Genomic DNA, 7,981 nt, shown 5'->3' with positions numbered 1-7,981 from the left:
TAATCTCATTAATGCCAAAAACACAAAAACCTACATAGTATGCACCATGCACCCTAGGCACCTCCTTGGGTCACCATGTCGCCATGGCAAATATGAATAGGACATTGAGTTAGAGCTGAATTGCTACTCCAATTTTGGGGGTTGGAACCTGGAATGTGTTGAGGGAGGCTTTCACTAACATTACTGAAGACTTTTGAACTATCATAGCTCTGGTGTCTACTAGTAAGGAAGGGTCCTTGGAGATTTGTGAATGTCATTAGACACGTAAAACCAGTTGCTTGTTCCACTGAAAGTCAAAGGCAGCAAGTGAAAGAGTGGACTCTTTGGCTAGGCAAAGGGTTTGATAGACCAAGTTAGGGTTCAGGACATTCCCTTCCTTTGAATGACTAAGTTGCTCCTCCATTTGTATATGTCTGTTTTTGTACTGTTTTAGGAGGCTTTGACCTACATGTATTAGGTTTTGTACTTCATCTTTTTATATCAAATAGGTTGTTACTTATCGATAAAACTGCAAAAGGCTACACGACTGAAATATGTTCAGACATTGAAAGAACATAGTTATGCAAATAATGCTAACTCATAAAAGTCAGCATTGCCAAGAAATTAAGATCAACAAGTTCACTCAAAAAGAACCAACACATACTCCAAGGAATAATCATGAACCCAATAAATTATCAACATGAACTGATGAATGTAGTTTGCAGAATATAATTTGAAACAGAAAAAATTTACATGACAATAGTGCTAATCTCCACTTTGAATGGGGATCAAGGATTATTAATTTATTACATGAAATAATGCTTATCTACTTTTTGCATGGCATAAAGGATTATAAACTTACTGGTACATCCAAAACACTGCTTTTCCATTCAAGTTTGTATTATTCCATGATACAAGAACATGGTATATAAGCCTTCATGCCTTGAAAATAATAAAGGAAAATAATATGCAAATAGTACTAGCAAAGGAATCTTTTATAAGAACAAAACATGTAGGACTCCGAAATAGTCAAAAAACTCTACAAGCACATAAAATATATATAGAGCTAACCTTTTACAGAGCGCAACACAACAGTATTTGTTGACAGATTAGACCTGGCTACATGGCTCTCTTGTGATTATCAAAAATTGGAGAGGATATTGATGAAGGATTAAAAGGAAGAAAATCTTAAGGAGCTCCAAGTGCTGCAAAGATATCATGGTCTTGAAAGCCCACAGCATCAGGCCAAGCACTTTGATGCAGATACAGCTGCACTTACCTGGTTGGACCAGCATGACCGGCAATGGAAGCCAAGGACCAAGAAGAACCGGTCCAACCCAGGTTTTGAGTCCAACAAGGGCTGGTAGTAGTTTAATCTAATATTAAGTCTTTTATTTACTCAAGTTTGGGTAGGATACGTAGGAGATAGAGAAGTAGGAGTCAGCTTCAGAGTCTAAGTAGAAGTCTTAGTATTTTCACTTTATATATTTGCATATACTCAGTGTAAAAACAAGATGATTTGAATATTGAATGAGAATTGGTTGAGTAGTGCAACGTGTGAGGTGTGAGTCCCTCCCCCTCCCCCTCTTTATGCGATTCCCCCTTTCTTCCCGAAAGCTACCCCATCAATTTGGTATCAAAGCCAAAGGATCCCTTGCTCTTCTGAAACACAACTCCCTTTTTCTCTCCCACGCAACTCATTTGCCCCTATACTTTTTCCATTTTCTATTTCGACTCAACCGAGACTGAGAACAAAAAAAAAATCTCCCATATCTATCGTCCCAACTGAAACCCCAACCCCATCCCTTCAACCCTACTGAAAACCCCTGCCCTCTGTTGCCTTTGATCGAGGGTCCAACAACACCCAAAAAAAAAAAAGATGACAGAAGAAGAAAGAAAAGAAAAGATGTAACACCCTAATCTGATATTTATACCCCTACTTGTGGATAAGTAAGAAGAAAGAGCAGAGGAAGCCAATGTTGGCATGGTTGGTAGCTGGGGAGTGCCAATAAGGCAGAAGTGACCCCACCTACTCCTGTTCAACCTGCCAATATCACGGGGGAACTCATAGGAGGTGTGGACAAAGAGGTAAATTTAATTATAAGACTAAGTATAGGAAAATAGAGAAAAAGGGTGAAACACGAGGGCTTCCCAAGGGGTCACCCATCCTAGTACTACTTTCGCCCAAGCACGCTTAACTGCGGAGTTTTGATGAGATCCGGTGCATTAGTGCTGATATGATCGCACCCAAACCAGTAGATCCAAACTAGCCAGCCGGTTGGTCGGACAGAATGCACTTTTCTGGGTTTTTTTGCACTGTGTGGGGGCCACACCTTTGTTGTGCAGTTCCCCATTATACCCCTATGGAAAGAGACCTAAATGAGGTATATAAAATACATATTTTATGCCAATAAATAAAAAGGGAAATGAAATTTACAAATTTAACTACACATTAGTTAAATTAGGTATTATATGCAATCTTTTGGGTCTTTGTGTTGTGGGGCCCACACCCCTATTGTGCAAATCCCCCATTCTGCCCCTATGTGAATAAGCTCAAATAAGGTATGAAATCTATATTTTAATGCCATTAAATAAATATGGGAAATAATTCTTAAACTTCATTAAATATTAGTTACTTATATATATATAAATATGTGGCCCAGCCAAACAGACCCTTAGGGCTGTTTCGGGTGCCTTATAAAGAGAATATTAGGGCAGTACCTCACATAATCGTGGGCTGCTGTTAACAATAAGAAGAAAAGGAAAGAAAAGAAAATGAAAGAAAAGAGAAGGAAAAAGAGGAAGAAAGAGAAGTGGAAAAGGAGCTTCTTCACCCAGAGTTGTTGTTGGACTAGAACTGTACATAGGTAAGAATTCTACCTATAGTAGTATAAATTTTGTGAAAACTTAATAGGGTTAGCAGCTAGGGTCAGGGTTTACACCAACTGGAGGCAGCCAGGGAATCCCTCGGCAGGGTATTGCTGTCCAGTAGGAAAAACCCCAACCCAAGAGAGGTTTTAGGAACCCAATTAATTAGGGATTTATCCCTGTGAACCCTAGAATATCGAATATTCAATACCCAAGTGAAATTTTGTATAATCAGAGTTAGATTAAGGTCAATTAAATGTGAGAAATTCTGCTAGAACCTATTAGTAGAATTTTACTCAAAATTCAAAACTTGAAATTATGCTTACCTGGGGTTAGCAAGTTCCATTACTATAAACCTATTAATCAAACCCTAATCAAGTGATTAAATTTACGGTAAAATGGCTTCATATTTCAAATTAACTTAATTCATATTAAATTCTAAAATTTTATAAGAAATAGGGACTGTAATTGGTAAGAAATTTGTCCCTGTAAAACCCTAAAGCATAGGGTTTGTATTATTTCAGTGAAATTTTGAGCAATTGAGGCTGAATTAGGGTTGCTGCCAATTCAGTAGCAATATGTCAATTATGAACTACATTCTGATAAATTGAGTGCATAATTTTAAACCCTAAAGTAGAGATTTTTTTTTTTTATCAGATGACTTATGAATTAGGGAAATTTTTCCCAAGAAATTTTTCCTTGGAAATTTCTAATGGAAATCAATTAAGGGCTGAAATAATAAGGTTAGGTTTGTACTTATAAATGTTTCATCTCAATTGATGGCCAAGACATGAGAAATACCCTAATTCTGCAGATCTCTTTAAATTCCTAAACTATACCTGCAGAATTTGACTATAACAATTTTGGGTGTAATTAATTGGAACCTAAAATTGGGTCAACTTGGCAATTAACATCTTCCTTCCTGATTTAAGGCAAGTAGTGACTAATTCAGAATGAAAAATTGATGCAATTTATGCATTACAACAACCATAGTATAAAGTATGGCAAAGGTAGAATCAGATTCTACAGAATAAAAAAGGAACCGGAAGGTCCCGACCAACCAGCCGGTTTATGCCCAAACAACCTGCCGGTTTGGGTTCCAGTGGCTAATTCTATTGTATAATGGGTCAGCAAGCCTCAAATTCCATTTATAGGACTATATACATAATATTTAACAGAATTGGAACCACAGAAAGGATCCAAAACCCTAATTGGACTGTGATAGTGACCCAGAACATTCTACCTAGGTATAAGACACTCACTAATGGTTTCCCCATAAGTAACTTTATTAGTAAAGAAAATTTGGAAAACCTAAAATATACAGGGAAGAACAATCAAATGTCTCACTAGATTGGGAATAAGGATACTATACTTAGGCGGGTTGTGGTAGAATGTAGGATTTTGTTATATAAATAATGATTTGAAATATTTTGTGAAATAAGAAAATAAGTTGTAGTGAAGGAATCTAATTGAACCAAAGTAGTGAATTTTCTTCCTGCAATAAGCCTGTATTCCTGAGGCCTACCGTACAGGGTAGGGAATGCCACCTACATTGTGTTGTACTATACCTCTGTTTTCAGACTTAATAATGGACTAAGAAGTAGTGTAATGTTAAATGAACTCATGAGCATCATATAAGATGTGAAGCATGCATTGCATCATTTGTATTGTGTTTTGCTTGCTTGCCCCCACGCCCTCACTGAGCATCATGTGCTCACCCCCTTACTTTTCTAGATATCGAGACAAGTATTTTGCCGACTTCCTACTCTGATCATGAGACAGTGGCCATGGATGACTTGGCTAGTCTTCAAGAAGACAAAATCGACCATAGACCCGACTGCAGATGCGACGACTATGCCTATGAATGCCAGTTCTTCTGAGGAATAGGATAGACTATTCCTATGTCTTTTGTGTATATTTTTGCTGATGCGTATTCTGTTGTATATAATATATTATATGCACACAATCATGATGCATATTGTAGAAACGCAACCCTAAAACGATGCAGAAGATAATGGAAAAACAAATAACAAACAATGCACACGGATTTTACGAGGTTCGGCAAGGTTGCCTACGTCCCCGGTGAGATAAGATCCTGCTTCACTATCAATGGAGAATAGGGTTACAGCGCTCGTCCTCACACCTCTCAGTATTGCTTGCATTACAAAGAAAGAAACCCTCGCTACAAATATATATAGCGAAAAAACCCTAATCCGGAAAGTACACAATTGCCCTCAAGACATCATACACCAACAATCTCCACCTTGGCTTGAATTCTGTCGAGCCTCCTGTAAAGATAACTTCTAGACGTCTTCATCATTGTACCTCATTAGAGGTACAAACCCGCACCTGTTTGGTACGTCCCTCATCTTCAACAATGAGTAATATTAATCAAGTCCAAACAGGACTCGAACTTCTCTGTAGTAACTGGCTTTGTAAACATATCTGCAGGATTTAGATCTATATGAATTTTTCTCAAGTGAATACTGCCTTCTGACACAAGCTCCCTGGTCTTGTGAAATCTCACATCAATATGCTTTGTCCTTGCATGAAACACCTGATTCTTTGGAAGATGTATGGCACTCTAACTGTCACAATGTAACACTGTACCTCCTTGCTCCAACCCCAACTCACGAACCAGTCCAGCCAACCAGACTCCTTCCTTGGCAGCCTCAACTGCTGCCATGTACTCTGCCTCTGTAGTGGACAATGCAATTGTAGACTGAAGCATCGCCCTCCATGATATAGGTCTACCAGCCAATGTAAACACATACCCTGTAGTAGACCTCCTCTTATCTAAATCACCAGCATAGTCAGAATCAACATAACCTGCCAATTCTGTAGAACTTCCCTTGCCACTGAACATAACACCTATATCTTTAGTCTTGCTCAAATATCTGAAGATCCACTTAATTGCATTCCAATGCTCCTTCCCTGGATTACTCATGTATCTGCTAACAACACTGACTGCATGAGACAAATCCGGCCTGCTACAAACCATAGCATACATGAGACTCCCAACTGCGCTAGCATAAGGGACTTGAGACATCTGCTCCACCTCCTCATGTGCTGTAGGGCATTCCCTTTCAGATAACTTGAAGTGGCCAGCTAACGGAGTGCTAACCGGCTTAGCCTTTTCCATATTAAAACGCTCTAGCACCTTGTCAATATACCTCTTCTAAGTTACCCAAAGTTTACCTGCATTTCTATCTCTAAGGATTTCCATGCCAAGGATCTTCTTAGCGGCACCAAGATCCTTCATCTCAAATTCAGCACTCAACAAAGACTTCAAAGAGGCTATATCATGTTTGTTCTTTGCAGCAATGAGCATGTCATCAACATAAAGCATCAACAAAATAATGGAATTATCACTTGACACTTTATAATAAACACAACTATCATACTCACTTCTTGTGTAGCCAATCTTCATCATGTGGGAATCAAAGCGCTTGTACCACTACCTAGGAGATTGCTTAAGGCCATAAAGCGACCTCTTAAACAGACAAACATGGTCTTCCTTTCCCTGCACCTTGAAACCTTCAGGCTGCTCCATGTAAATCTGTTCCTCCAAGTCACCATGAAGAAATGCAGTTTTCACATCAAGTTGTTCAAGCTCTAAATCATACATGGCCACCAAAGCAAGTAGTACCCTGATCGAAGTGTGTTTCACCACCGGAGAAAATATTTCATTGTAGTCTATCCCCTCCTTCTGTGCATAGCCCTTGGCTACAAGTCTGGCCTTATACCTTTCACACTCCTTCTCAGAACCTCTTTTTTACGAAAGACCCATTTACACCCAATGATTTTTCTTCCCTTGGGTTTTTCCACAATCTCCCAAGTCTTGTTCTTCTGTAGAGATTCCATTTTCTCCATCATAGCTGTCATCCATTTATCATGTTGTGCATCACTCAAAGCATCATGGTAGGAAGATGGATCACATGTACCTACAGTGAGGGCATAGGCAACCATATCCTCAAACCCGTATCTCATAGGTGCTTTGTGAGTACGCTTCCCTTTACCCTTTGCCACAGTATAGGGAACTTCTACTGCTTCATGTTGTCCTGGTAAGTCACTTGATGATTCATTCTCTCCTGTTGTTTCTAACTCACCTAACTCCACCTGCACAGTAAAACCTTCTTTATTTTCATCAACTGCTTGTGAATTGTAATTTGACTTTACTACATGAGACTCATCAAACACAACGTCTCTGCTAACCACAACCTTCTGTGAACTTGGATCCCACAACTTGAATCCCTTTACACCTTTCTTAAAACCAAGAAAGATACACTGCTTAGACTTTGAGTCTAACTTGGAACGCTGCTCACTCTCAACATGTGCATAGGCTGGACAACCAAATATTTTTAGAATAGAATAATCTACTGGTTTTCCTGTCCATACCTCTTCAGGAATTTTACAATCAATCGCCTTTGATGGAGACCTATTGATGAGGAAACATGCCATGTTCACTGCTTCTGCCCAAAATCTCTTGCTCAACCCTGCATTCAGCCTCATACTCCGAGCTCTTTCTAGAAGTGTTCTGTTCATCCTTTCAGCTACACCATTTTGTTGTGGTGTCTTTGGAACCGTGAAGTGACAAGTAATCCCTTTAGCTTTGCACAATTCTAGAAACGGCTTATATGTGTACTCTCCTCCATTATCTGTTCTCAAGTATTTAATTTTCTTTCCTGTCTTCCTTTCTACCTCAGCCTTCCATTCCTTAAATTTAGTGAACACCTGACTTTTATGCTTCATGAAGTAGATCCAAACTTTCCTTGAGTAATCATCAACAAAGGTCACGAAATATTCTGCCCCACCTTTAGATTTTGTTGTTGAAGGACCCCATACATCGTTGTGTACATAATCAAGCACTCCTTTACTCTTATGTTTTGCAGTTTTGAAACTAACCTTGCACTGTTTTCCGAACAGAAGTTCAGTTTACAAGTTTTTACTCCCTTCAACATTTTTCTTTTATGAAGCTCCATCAATCATCTTTCTCCCATATGCCCTAACCGCATATGCCACAGATAGGTATCATCTGTATCAAATACTGCATCTGTAGTCACAGATGCTCCACCTATAACTGTGCTCCCTATGAGTCTGTATAGGTTTCCTGTTAGCTGTCCCTTCATGACAA

General features: G+C 39.0%; 1 non-coding gene across 1 annotated transcript; it reads right to left on the bottom strand.

Annotated features, from left to right (window-relative positions):
* Positions 1–2,109: 2,109 nt before the first annotated feature.
* LOC122082903 lies at positions 2,110–2,228 on the bottom strand. The gene has a single exon (XR_006141444.1). It is a non-coding gene; the product is annotated as a 5S ribosomal RNA (ribosomal RNA).
* Positions 2,229–7,981: the final 5,753 nt, after the last annotated feature.

This window comes from Macadamia integrifolia, chromosome 6, assembly GCF_013358625.1.
Source record: "Macadamia integrifolia cultivar HAES 741 chromosome 6, SCU_Mint_v3, whole genome shotgun sequence".
In the NCBI taxonomy this organism is placed as follows: domain Eukaryota; kingdom Viridiplantae; phylum Streptophyta; class Magnoliopsida; order Proteales; family Proteaceae; genus Macadamia; species Macadamia integrifolia.
Note: the sequence above shows the minus strand (reverse complement) of the source record. Positions and strands in the feature narration are given on the sequence as shown.